Genomic DNA, 11,434 nt, shown 5'->3' with positions numbered 1-11,434 from the left:
AGGACGAGTTGAGTATTTTAGTTTGTTGGTTTATTTAAACTCGTCCTACAAAACTCATAGCCCAAGCAGGCCAATGATGGGATGACCTACATAAACCGCATTGACTTAAATTTCTAAAACCAATAACACTAGTATTACATGTCATTTGTGTTTCTTCTAAGCAACTTTCACATTCACATTTCTTCTCCAATCCATCTAAAAGTAGCTCACTCATTTATGTTCAATTCATCCAAAAATAGCTTCTTCATTCGTGTTTCTTCTCATGTTTCGATGCATGTCATTTTTATTTATAATAGGCTTATACTCAAAAGTTAGAAATTATAAAAGTATGAATATTACTTATTTTAAAAAATAGACTTATAGAAATTATTATTTCTACTAATTTAATTAAATATAAATAGTTAATAAAATCCTGATTGTAGAAAAGAATTACAAAACAAATTATTTCTTATGCTACCCAGAAGTCGGTCTTTAAACCTGTAAGGTGAGCCAAATAAATTACCCTACATTTCTTATGTGGGCCAAAAACGTAGGCCAAAAACGTAGGCCAAAAGGACATAGATTGGCTCACATTGACATCCATAGTCAAGAAGAGTTGGCTCGCATTAAAGGTTGAATTGAGTCTAACTGATTCGAAGCTTGACACAAGTCGATAAATTTTGAAAGTCAAGGTGATTCGACCAAGATCGAAGGCCAAGGCTAGGTGGTCCACCAAAAATCGAGGTGAGTCGATCTAGGTCGAAAGTCAAGGCAAGTTGACCAAGTTCGAAGGGTTGAGCCGAGTCAAGTTGAGTTGATTGGACTTGGACCCTAAAATTGAGCTGAGTCGAGTTGAACTGAGTCGGCCCAACCGAGGAATTGGGCCAAGTTGGTCTAATTTGAAGAATTGAGCCAAGTCAATCGATATGAAGGTTGAAATGAGTAAGCTAACATTAAAGAATTGAGACAAGTCAATCCATATAGAAAAATTTAGTCTCGTTAACCTAGGTTGAATAATTGAGTTAACTTAGCCCGAGTCGAAGGTATAGCGAAATCGGTTCACGCTAGATAATTGAGTTGAGTTAGCCTAGAACAAAGAATTGAGTTGAGGTGACTCGGACCAAAAAATCGACATAGAGTGAAGGTAGAGGCATGTCAGTTTTGAGTTGAAGATTGAGACAAGTCGATCAAGTTGAAGGTCAAGCCAAGTCAACCTACGTTGAAAGGTAAAGAAAAGTTGGTCTAGGCAAAAAAATCGAACTAAGTCGACTGAAGCTAAAAAAATCAAGCCAAGTTGACCCGGGTCTAAGGTTGAGACGATTCATGTCAGGTTAAAGGTGCAATTAAGGTGGCCCATACTAAAATTCAAGACAAGTTGGCCTAGGTTAAAAGGTCAAGATTAGTTAACCTAGATTGAAGATCAAAACTAGTTGATTTAGGTCAAAATTCTGGATGAGTGGGTCTCTAATGAAGGTTGAGTCGAGTGGGCTTGAGTGAAAGGGTTGAGCTGAGTTGGGATGGGTTCAGTTCAAACCAAGTCAGCTTGGGTCAGTTAGGGGAGCCAAGTGAAGCTAGAACTAGGTGGAGTTGAGTCAACACAAGCCTGAGTTCAGTGAAGTTGGTCTATGCACATGTTGACTTAAGTCAACTTTGACTGATGTTGAGGTGAGGCGACATAGATAGGAATGACAACGGGTCGGGTCGGGTATAGATAGTGTCTACCCGCAACCCGACCCGACAAGAAAAAATCCAACGCTACTTGACCCGTTACCTGACACGGTACCCACACGGATACCTGTTAAAAAATATCCGCGGGTATTTTAAAACCCGCGGATACCCACAGGTATCCCAACTATTTAAAAAAAATATTTTTTTACAAATTATTAAAATAAAATTTAAATAAAATTACAAAAAATATATAAAATATACTATAAATTTTATTAAATATAAATTAAAATTTAATTTTAATTAAATTTAACCTTATAAAATATAAATTAATGTTAATTTTAATTAAATATAACTTAATAAAATATAAATTAAATTTTTATTTTTATTTTTTGTGGGTAGCGGATATCCGCGGATACTGATAATATAATATCTGCACCCAACCCGTTTATAAGCATATATTAAAATATCCGCTATTCGCAATCCACGGTGGTTATAAGTCAGGTCGAGTTAGCCTAACTCATAATTTATAAACCTAATTGTTAGATATATTTTACCAATCTCATCTAGTTTAATTTAATTAAAAAACTGAATTCAATCTTATTTTAAATTAGAGTTATGAAATTACAAATCTAGTTTGAATTAGTTAAAATAAATTTAAATTATAAATTCTATGGTTTACTAAATTATAGATTTAATCTATTTTATAATAGTAGATTAAATCTAGACTGAATTTAAAAAAAAATAAAATCTAATCCATAAAGTTCTCAGCATTCACAAAAAAACAAAAGTTCAAGCAGAATGGTAATTGTAAAGTATTATACTTATGCCGGCCTAGACAGCATCCTTATTTTGAAAAATAAAAGAAACAACACCATTTTCTTGAAACGCAGTTACATAACACAAAGATTTCGATCATTTCTCCTATAATTAAGTAAAAACGTATTTAATGTATTAAATACTAATTATTGAATCTCACCATCAAGAAAAACTTATCCAAATTTTTACTTCTAAGAGAGAAATTCAAATTAACGATAACCTATATTTAAAAGAAAATTAGGAGTAATGATTGTGATCTTGGCCTAAATATTTCTTTGGTACATACATATTTATTAGAACAATTTTCAAATTCGGGAATCATTACAAAGATCTCGTAGCTGTTGACAGAAAGTATCAAGACATGAGGATTCCAGATTGTCGCTGAGTAAGAAATTCCTGAGTTTGGCATGATTTTTTCTGACTTCTCTGCCAATCTCATTGCCATCATCATCCATAACAGTTTTCACAGCTTTGCATAAACTTTCTTTTGTGAACAATCCATCTTCTTCACCTTTCTCCACTTCCACTCCAACCTTTAAGATCATACTCATCATCTTTGCATTCATGATATGATCACTACTAAGTCGTGGTAGCAGCACCAACCCACACTTGTTAACAAGCGCTTCTGTCACAGAAGAAGCTCCACAGTGTGTTATGAAGCACCCAACAGAAGGGTGTCCCAAAATCAATTGCTGCTGCACCCAACCTCCATATGCAATCCCTCTTCCTTTAACCCTTTCTCCAAATCCTTCCGGCAGAGCTTCTTCAATACTCTCAAATCCATCAGGGGGCTTAAGTGCTGCAAGAAAAGGAAAACCAGTTAATTCGAGACCAAGCAACAACTCCTGAAGCTGATTTTCTGATAACTGGCTTTCGCTTCCATATGCACAAAAAATAACAGAACCAGGGTTTAATCCCCCAAGCCATGAAATCCATTTTTCCTCTAAACTAGTGTTCGGTGGCTCAGGTAAAAGTGGCCCCGAAAGAAAAACAGGCTTCCCAAACACAGTTTCAAGATAATCCGCATATGGCCCATCAATTTCTCTGCAACCTTTGAATCCCATTGCATCCGCCGAGCAGAAACTATTGTGTACCCGATCGTACAGGAGGACACCACTTCCAAACTCGAGTTTCCTTACTTCAGCGAGGAACCGAAGTTCATGTGACTGAAACTTGATGCATGAATCAGGGAACCCCGGAGGCGGTTCCATAAGATCAAGTTCAGTTAACTCTCTTCCTTGGCTTCGTCTTGGTCCGTTTCCAAGGTATGCTGCTGATAATGGGTGAACTATGAGGTAGGCGACACTCTTGATGCCTAGGCTCCGAGTCAAGCTGGGTAGCCAATGTTGGAAATCGAAGAAAACAATGTTTGGGTTGAGATCCCTGAGGAGAAGTTGAATGTCCTTCTGTGTGCAATCCATGGCGGTGGCGATAAGTGGAAATAAAGAGAAGGGGACGTCTGAAGTGGTCTCAGCATGGTGGGGAAGGCCATGAACATGAGGAAGTTTGATGGGGACAAAGGTGATGAGATGAGGGTTCAGATTGAGGTGGTGTAGTTTGGTTTGTGTTCTTTGTGGGACTATGAAGGATATTCTGTGCCCTCTCTCTGCTAGTTTGTTGGAGAGGTGAAGATAAGGGGTGAAGTGTCCCATAGCAAACCATGGAAATATTGCTATGTGCAAAGGAGCAGCACTTGTAGCAGCATCCATGGCGGTTGCCTTTGAATTAGGTATAAATCTGAACCCTTATCTGCTCTTGGGTAACTTCCTTATCTACTCTCTCTCTCTCTCTCTCTCTCTCTCACACACACACACACACACATGCAGTCAAGCTATTTTCATGGAGAATATTATTACAGATAATTATATATCCACCACAAAAATATATCAATATTTCAGCAAAGTGTACAGATAAGTCTGCCAATAGCTTATTATCAACCATTCCTTGAATATGATGTCTTGCACAATGAAACAAGACTACGTCGGATTTGTCATGTTCTCCTCTTGAGATGGACTTTTGAAATTGTTTTCTCTCTAACGCTTTGTCTTTAACTTTACCTCTGTCCTATCTAAAATTGTTGAATTAAGTATTAGTAAAAGGTTTCAATACTTGCTCCTCATTTCATCACGCGAAAGAGCATCAATTTCTTTTGATTCTCTATAACACATACGACAAAATTAAATTTGGATGCTAAAGGTCATATAATCTTTTCAATACCTTTTGTTTTTTCAATTTTGTAACCATAAGTGAGCATCGTTATCAAACGTGAAATTCGTGATGATTCTCTATATTTCATCCTGATTGTTTCAAACTCACCACAAAAGCTTGAAACTACTACCTCCTTACTCTTGTATATCCTTGATACTTTTTCTTCATTGAATCTCATATATCCTTAGATGTTTCTTTATTGAGAAAGGTTTCCATAATATACCGATCAATTGACTTGAAACAAATAATTTTTGTTTTCAATTGTTTTAGCTTTAGTGCATCCAATTTCTTTTATTGTTGATCAATTATTAATTGTAACTTATTAGAAGTTTCTAGAATATTTTTGTAGAAGAGTATAAGATGTTAGTAGCTTCTAAGAAATTAGAGAAGATGCAAAAAGGTTAAAAAAAATATATCAACTCACTTAATTAACTCAATATTAAGCTAGTTGAAATCATGTGAAGGTTGTAACTTCTTTTACATGTCAATTTCATAACACGTAATATTGTAGTATGTCACTTTTAAGAGTAACTATTATGAATCACCTCTAGCCGTTGATATATTTATAAAAGTTTCGTTCTAAAACTAGATATCTTCTTGTAAGCTTTCTTTCTGGGTTGTATTAAATATATTTTATACAATATTTTATACAAACTTCTCTTTTTGAAAAAAAAAAAGTTATGATAACGTAGCTTAGTTTTATTTCATCTTAATAAAATTCAAGATCGTACGATAATGCAAAGATAAAAGATTATCCTTAGAATTCATATTAATTTTATTCTTAAAAGATATATTTCAAGAAGTTAAAAAAAAACGTATATAAACTACTTTTAATCTTAATTCTTGATGTGAGATGTGTATACCTCCTTCTATTTGAGTTGAAAAATAATATTAAATAAATATAATTATAATAAATATTTCTTTAATATCTTACAAAATGTCTTTATTATTGTCGAAATAAATAAAATTATATAGTGTATCACAAAACATTATACCATAATAAATATAACTATGTTACTAATCTCATTAAATATGATAATTGGCGCATATATATATATATATATATATATATATATATATATATATATATATATATAATTGATAAATTAAATAGCATAAACTTTATCAATTAACTTTATTAGTCAATCAGTTACCATTTTTATATGAAGTACGGATTCAATCTCATATTTTTTTTTACTTCTTCATATCTCTTGTATTTTTCTTGACTTGAGTATTGAATTTTTTTTATAATTGATTCTTCTTTCAATTTCATTCACATATCAACAATCAGTCTTTTCATATCACTTTAAAAAATTTCACTCTTTCTCAGTATATAACATGGTGTAACTTTGAGTTTTTAAAAATAATTATCGTTTCAAATTAAGAATAGGATTTTAAACCTATTTTATTGATTGAAAACATGCAATTTATTTTTATTAAATTCGTTTAGATAAAAAAAAAAAAGTCAAAAGTCAACTTTCAAATACAAGCGATATTAAATACAATAAGAATCATATGAAAACTAAGTCTTACATGTGTAAAACAAATAAAAATATCAATTTTTTTTAGGCTCATATTATAAAGTGCAAAATAATTTTATAATTTATTTATACTGTTTAATTACAAAATTATGTTTATGAATTTGTTCGACAATCATGTGTTACGTATTTATTCATATTTTATATTATTTAAAAGTCATATTGTAGTCACAAACGTTCGTATTAAATAGGGTTAAATATCTTTTTCGTCCCTTAAGTATCACACGAATTTGGTTTTAGTCCCTACTCGAAACTTTGATGGTTTTTAGTCCTCGTATTAAAACTCTTACTATTAGCCCTTAAAATTGGACGGCGTTAACTTTTAGTAGATGTGGCAAACGGCGAGGCCACGTTTTATGATTGTTGTCCTCTTCACTCTCTGCCACGTTGGTTGTTTAAGTTTTGAAATGAGATTAAGAGTGTTAAGTGTGCATTTGGTTGAAAATAGGTTAGGAGAAGAGAAAAGGGAATTTGAACACTGGAAAAAGGCATCTCCAAAAATTTGAAGATTCATTTGGCCACCGATCTCGACTCCCCTCACTCTCATTTTCCATCATTCAATCTCACACTCCTCTCTATCAACTCAATAGAATCACCCCATCCGAAACCAATCCCTTCATCACGCGCACACACACACAATCCCCTACCTACTTATTTTTCCCTTCAGCCAAAAACACATCACTCTTCACTCACGTTTGTGTTTTCCTGGCACCCAATAACGCTACCTACCAACGGGACATTCCAAAAAAAACTCCAACCTTCATCACCCATTTCTCACCATTTTTTCAATCACCAAGCCAAACTCTCACAATGGGAAACCTGAACCTCTTCTTCTCATTTACCTCCGCAAACATTTATCATTTGGCTTCATCCATCTAAATTCTTGAAGCATCAAATCCTCTCTTCCAGTTCATCACACATACAGTAGAATACATACATCGATCAAACAGAAAAGGAAGCCTCAAATCTCACCATCTTCATTGTCAATATATAATCAAAACAGAGTTAAGAGAGGAAGGAAGGTGGTGTCGCCAACATCTGCTCCATTCCCAGTGGTGGCCTTGGGCGGCGACTAGGAGCGTCGATGGCGGCGACGACGTTGTGGTGTGGTGGTATCGCGACACTGAGCAGTAGCATCGACGAGGCTTTTGTGTCTGAGGTAGGTAATTGTAGCGGCCTCGTCGATGGCGCGAGTGTGGTTTCTAAAAAGAGGTGACACAATCGCTGTAGTTGGTTGTGTTTGCGAGTTCGAGGAAGAGAAGGAGAAGAAGGGGAAACCCCTGCTTTCGAGCCGCGCTGAATCGGAAGTTGACTAGGGAGATCGTTCTCCCTAAGGTTGTCTCTGGAGTAGATGATGGAGTGGCGCAATGTTGAAGAAGAAGGCCTATTTCAAGTGGTTCTAGCAAGCGGCGACCGGCGTTGTTCGAGAAGGCGGGGGGAAAAGAGACAACCTCGCGCGAAGAGGATAAAGGTTGGTGCGGCGACTGGCAGAGTCTGTGGCGGCGATTGGCGACGCTGGCAAAGTGTTGGGTCGCAACTAGCGACGACCGATTAGGTGGAGAGTGAAGAGAGTGAAGAGAGCACTTAAAACCCTTGGGCCACAGCTTCAACAACCAAATGCACACTTAACACTCTTAATCTCGTTTCAAAACTTAAACAACCAACGTGTCAGAGAGTAAAGAGGGCAACTGGCATAAAACGTGGTCTTGTCGTTTGCCACATCTACTAAAAGTTAACGTCGTCCAATTTTAAGGACTAATAGTAAGAGTTTCAAAACTACGAGAACTAAAAACTATCAAAGTTACGAGTAGGGACTAAAACCAAATTCGTGTGATACTTAAGGGATGAAAAACATATTTAACCCTATTAAATATTCTTTTATCGAATATATAATTTTTAACTCGTTAAAAATTTACACCAACCATTTTCTAATTCACATTAGAGTATAAAATGAGTGAATAATTGAAAGAGTTGGAAGGACAACAATAAAAGAAAAGCACCCATAAAGATTATGATGACCATTTCCTAATCTTGTCACTTCTGCACATATAAAATACAAATTGAATCAGGGAAAGAAGCATATGAGAAATATGACAAAGAATAAACCTTTCGCCTTTTTGGTATATACCATAATATTTTTATGTTTATCACTTTTCTACACATAATTTATAATATGTTCTAAAAAAAAAAATACTCGTTATACATGTCAAAAAATAATACGCCATTATTTAAAAATTTATCAATCTAATGTATTCTCACTCGATTTGAAAGTCTCACCTAATCATTAAAAATGGCAAATTAAATATTCATCTTTCTTCTTCGTGCTACGAAATTAAATATGGAAAATTATATTTTGATAATGGAGCATTTACTTGTCAACTTTCCTATAGTAAAGGTATATCCCAAGAAAAAAAATACCACAACAATTGTTTCAAATGAAAAATTGTTTGGAGTCTCAGTCATTTTTTTCACTGCCATTAAACATTTCGTAAAGAAATAAAAGTGCACAATCATAATAAAAAAATTAGAAAGCATATGATATACGGATTGTTATGAATATGCATTTATTGGGTTATGAGATCCACTCAGATTAAGAATTAGGAATTAGGTTAGATTATGATGTAAAAGTGAGTTGCAATTATCATCTTTGTTTTAAGTTCTTGTTCAATTCTATATATGGAAAAAATAAATGGAAACCGATGAGAAATTTATAGAAATTTTGAATGAAAGTCACTGCTAAATCTAGGTGTCCAAACCTCTCTGAACGACGAATCTACATAACAGAACATCCATAAGAACATAACCAATATCGTAGTGGAGAGAAAGCAAAAATTGAGCATAGAACATATCGTGTGTAGGTATGTTTCTGAGTTCTTGGGAAAATCAAAATTAATAACAACATTGACTGCTTGGATGCCTATTTCCCTAGTGAATAGATCTGTAAATTTTTCAGAACAAGGGAGACAGATGAAAAGTTATAGTTATAATTATTAGGGACAATAAGATAAAAAATTTCGCAAATTGTTGGTGGTGTTGGAGCTCGCAGTGTTGCTAGCAATTTGGGAAGAAGATGATGTTGCTGGATGTTGGTGGTGATTTGCCCCTTTGGTTGTGGAAGGAGGTTGAACGACGCCGCTTGCGACGCGAAGAAGGAGCTCTGCATGGTCTCTGCGACGGCATTGACGGTGAAGGACGACGAAGGATGGCTCGCACTCTGAAATCGCGGCGACTTGGGGCTTGCTTGCGCGATCTGATGATGTAGGCTGTAGAGGCTCGCGACGATGGCGAATGGTTGCTCATGGTGGTGGTCCGATGTGAACTTGAAAGATTCGTGATGTTGATGGCAGCTTTTCGGTAGTGACTACCTTGCAGCGGCGCGGCATGGCTGACGACAAAAGAGGATTAGGTTTCTGTTTGGAGAAGATAAGCTTTTCTGGGGTTGAGATTGGTGACATTTTCTTTTTTAAAAAAAAAAACATGACACACAGTAATGAGGGAAGCTAGCATCACATGTGAGCTCGCCGTTTGCCACGTCAAAAAAAACTTAACGTCGTTCAATTTTAAGGACTAAACATAAGAGTTTCAAAACTAAGAGGACTAAAATAAACAAACCTTTCGAGGAGGGACTAAACCCAAAATTCACTAGTACAAAATATGCTTTTAAACTCGCACAATAGACCTCTCTTTATACCAAACCGCTGCCTATTCAGACACGGTGGCAGTTTCGTAATTAACGAGACATTATAGGCCTCGGTTCAGACTAGACCGGTGCCAAAAAGAGCTATCACTTCGGTTGTAAAGGCAATCGGTGCCTAATTATCAGTGTTTGACGCGGTTTCTGACGCGGTTAAGAGAAACCCGAGGTGGAAGAGTTATATGGCATCGGTTGGTAGGAAGGACCGAGGCATAAGCCTCTACTACCTCAGATCCGAGGCATATAAGCCTCTCTTATTTCCCCAAAATTTTCCTCAAGTTGAAGGAAAACCTAGCTCCCTCCTCGCTCTCGATCGCCTCCCCTTGCTCTCCCTCCCTCCCTCCCCTAGCTCTCGCCTCCCCTCCCCTGGCTCTCGCCTCCCCTCCCCTCGCTCTCGCTCTCACCTCCCGCCCCTCGCTCTCGCCTCCCTCCCCTCGCTCTCGCCTCCAAAATCTCCTACGAGTGCATCGCCTCTGGACAGAAGAGCAACCGGTGGTGGTGTGTCAATGGTGGCGGCAGTGCTAGGTGGTGATGAACGGAGTGTTTTCTGTGCTGGTGTGTCAATGGAGTTTTTTTGGTGAAAAAGGTGAGTGTGATTGGGGTTTGATGTTGATGGTGGTGGTGCAAATTGGGGTTTGATGACGGCAGAGGAGGAGGAGAAGCGGCGGAGGAGGAGAAGCGGCTCTATTCGATGGTCGCTGGTGTCTCTGTGGCGGAGAATGTCTCGGTCTGAGAAGGTGAGATTTGGGTTTGTTCGCTGCGTATGGGTTTCTTTGAGAGCTTAAAGCTCGTTGCATCTGTGTTGAGTTTGACCGTGAGGTAGATTGAGGGCACTGGATGGTAGTAGACTCTTGGATTGGGGCAGATTGAGCTTAGTTGGTCTGCAATTTTGGATGGCAGTAGACCGTGAACATTTTCTGTGCTTTCTGCTTCAGTGCTTTCTGCAACTTCCTGGAAAATTTTCCGGAAAATCGAAAACCACTATACGCCTCGGTTCAGGTCCAAGCGGGACAGTAGAATCCAAGATATTGACTCGGTTCAGCAGAAACCGAGACAAAATCCTATCGCTTTTCGACTCGGTACTCAACCGAGGCAAAAAGAGGTAGATTTTTTACCTCGTCTGTATATGCCTCGGTTACAGAATCGGTGCCTATAACCAAAAATAACCGAGGTCATATCCCTTGAGTGCACTAGTGATTGTTTGATACTTTAGGGGCTAAATACATATTTAACCCTTTAAACTAATCATCAATACGTTGTTTGAATTTCTTTTAGTATAATTTCATCAATTTTAACTTGTTTATTTTAAATAATAATTTAAATTTCATTTTAATATAATTTTTATTAATTACATTTTATTATAATAATTCAAATTTCATTTTAATATAATTTTTATTAATTAAATTTTATTTTAATTTTTTTTATGATCAAGAAAAATAATTATTATTTAATTTTATCGATTAAAACCACTTTTTAATTTATTAAATTCATCTTATTATTATATAACTTTCACAAACATTTATTCATTTTC

The 11,434-nt window shown here is 36.2% G+C and overlaps 1 pseudogene; it reads right to left on the bottom strand.

The window, feature by feature from the left end:
• Window positions 1–2,666: 2,666 nt before the first annotated feature.
• LOC124842548 (cyanidin 3-O-galactoside 2''-O-xylosyltransferase FGGT1 pseudogene) lies at window positions 2,667–4,283 on the bottom strand (annotated as a pseudogene).
• Window positions 4,284–11,434: the final 7,151 nt, after the last annotated feature.

The sequence above is a fragment of the Vigna umbellata genome, chromosome 6 (assembly GCF_029865625.1).
Source record: "Vigna umbellata cultivar VRB3 chromosome 6, Vumbellata_1.0, whole genome shotgun sequence".
In the NCBI taxonomy this organism is placed as follows: domain Eukaryota; kingdom Viridiplantae; phylum Streptophyta; class Magnoliopsida; order Fabales; family Fabaceae; genus Vigna; species Vigna umbellata.
This window is presented reverse-complemented; position numbering and strand designations above follow the sequence as displayed.